This window comes from Penaeus japonicus, unplaced genomic scaffold (genome assembly GCF_977035675.1).
Source record: "Penaeus japonicus unplaced genomic scaffold, GWHDUDI00000001_assembly GWHDUDI00000016, whole genome shotgun sequence".
Taxonomy (NCBI): domain Eukaryota; kingdom Metazoa; phylum Arthropoda; class Malacostraca; order Decapoda; family Penaeidae; genus Penaeus; species Penaeus japonicus.
In genome coordinates, this window is record NW_028234418.1 from 15,134,344 (window position 1) to 15,136,843 (window position 2,500).

Genomic DNA, 2,500 nt, shown 5'->3' on the forward strand with positions numbered 1-2,500 from the left:
GATACCCATCATGAAGACGCTATAGATAATGACGATACTAATAGCATTAATAACACTGATCACAATGAAAATAATGCTTATACTGATAAAGTCTGTAATGATAGTAATAATAATAATCCTAGGGCAAGGCAATAAAAAACAATATCCATTTATACTTGTTGGTACCATATCCATCTCTTCACCTCTGTTCAGAATATAACAGATGGCGGTCCTATGACTCTGGAAAAGCCTAGTTGAAAGCTACGACACCGAATTTCCTATGTGATAATGTATTATCAGTCTGACTCCTACAAGACTGTAACAGAGGAATTACATAACTGCTTTAGGACAAAGCTCCCAATGAAGGTCAGATTGCAGATTAGGTTAAGAAATCTGAGACATGGGACTTTGTTAAACCGCAACAAATATTCTGAGAACCCCGGTCCCTAGGAGGCACAGTCTGTGCTCTGTGATTTGAAAAGTTATGAAAGATGATTAAAAGAAGCTTCCGTGCAAAATGCAAACTATCCATACGCCGAAGACTATTAATCGTGTCAAAAGGAGGTCATTTAGGGCAAGATGGGGAGGACGGAATCCTTTTTTTTTTATTTGTTTTGGTTTTCAGATACGGCACATTTTGAAATCTTTGGAATCAATCAACTCCAAACACAGTCACAAACAAAAACTGACTATCACGAGAGAGTGCTATGTTGAAGTCCTCAAACTGTTCTGGAAGGAACTAACACCACTCTTTCCGTTTCTCAAGGGATAGTTCTGGTTCCGTCAATACAAGCCAAGTGTTTACGCCTCACGACTGTCCCGTGGATGGCTCATCTAGTAGGCCTACTTTGAGAAACGGAGGATCAGTCTGAAGACCGACTTTAAGTAGGCTCCCCGCAGGACCGACCTCGCAGTCCAGGACTTTATTATCTATAGGGCTATCTGAAGGACAGGCTATATGCCGGTAGACCAACAGCCAAATCTGAGCTGAAAGGAAGGAGATACGAGCCATTAGATCTGTATGTGAGGATGTGGTGCCGCACTTCGTATTGAGGCTGAGAAAATGCATGGAGCTGAATGGCGGAAACCTTCACATGTGTTGTAAATCTGTCGAGGATCAACACCTGGTCGAGGTGGTTAGCTCGTTCATTATTAATTAATCCAAGTTTATTTTGTTATCATGAAGGTACGCATGTTATGTATATCATGTATATTATGCATGTATATTAAGTGCACATTTACTGTTTTTGTAAATGGCTGTGTTTATGTGTGTGTGTACATATATGCACCCCCCCCATATATATATATATATATATATATATATATATATATATATATATATATATATATATGTATATATATGTATGTATGTATGTATGTATGTGTGTGTGTGTGTGTGCGTGTGTGTGTGTGTGTGTGTATGTGTTTATGAGTATGCGTGTGTGTGTGGGTGTGTGTCTGGATATGCGCCTGAATATACTATAGATGCTGGCATCTACCGAAATTGGCATCTCCCCTAGAATTCTGAATGAAGTTGGAACCATGACTTCCCCACACAGAGACAAAGATAGATATATGGAGAGAGAGAGAGAGAGAGAGAGAGAGAGAGAGAGAGAGAGAGAGAGAGAGAGAGAGAGAGAGAGAGAGAGAGAGAGAGAGAGAGAGAGAGAGAGAGAACGGGAGACGCAGGCAGACAGATAGACCGAGGTATATAAAATAGATAAAGAAATCTTGCCGTCTGGATGAGAGTATGATAATTCAAAAAAATAGGAAGAAGGAAGGATTACTGAAGGAGGGAACCGCATACCACTGCCTGTCTGGTAACACGACACTAACCTCACCTGTCAGGTGAAGACGGGAGGGCGAGTTGGGGTGAGTTGCGGCAGAGGGCGCTGTAGGGTCGGCGGGAGGTGGAGGGTGAAGCAGGCATACTGCGGTGTCAGGATTATGTGAGGATCGTACTCTGGTAACGCTTACCTCACCCGCGCGGAGGATGCCAGAACAAGGATGAAATATTCTTTCCTCATTATCGAACAATGGGCTCAACTAATGAACTCGAAGTGGCTGTGACTTAGCCCACAAAACACGGCCCTCATCCGTAGCTGAGGCAACTAATTGTTTATGTAATTTTCATTTGTTCTCATAAGTCTAGTATAATGTTATAATGAAAATTGTTTTTTTCTGCATAGCGTTGATATCGAGATGTTAAGATGCATCGTAAGTCAAGGGAAACATTGTTTTTGAGTCTTTAAAAAAAAATTGTTTTGCTTTGAAGCAATGTAACACATATAAACAAGGCGGAAACGAATAACGCCAATATAACACAAATGAAAATATAATTCAGTTTGCATAGGCTAGATATATCTCATATCACTAAATCATAAAACTCAACTGATAATAACAGAGCACCACAGAAACTAATGTTTAAACACTTGGGATCACAATTATATAATCGGTGGTTACCAAAGTCCTGACACCGATCAACAATTCCGAAAGGACTTCGGCTAACTCTTCTGAGCAT

General features: G+C 40.5%; 1 protein-coding gene across 1 annotated transcript in view; it reads left to right on the plus strand.

Annotated features, from left to right (window-relative positions):
• The window catches only part of LOC122260864 (solute carrier family 2, facilitated glucose transporter member 8), a 14,571-nt gene that overhangs the window by 712 nt on the left and 11,359 nt on the right, over window positions 1-2,500 (plus strand). The gene's annotated exons all lie outside the window — the stretch shown is intronic.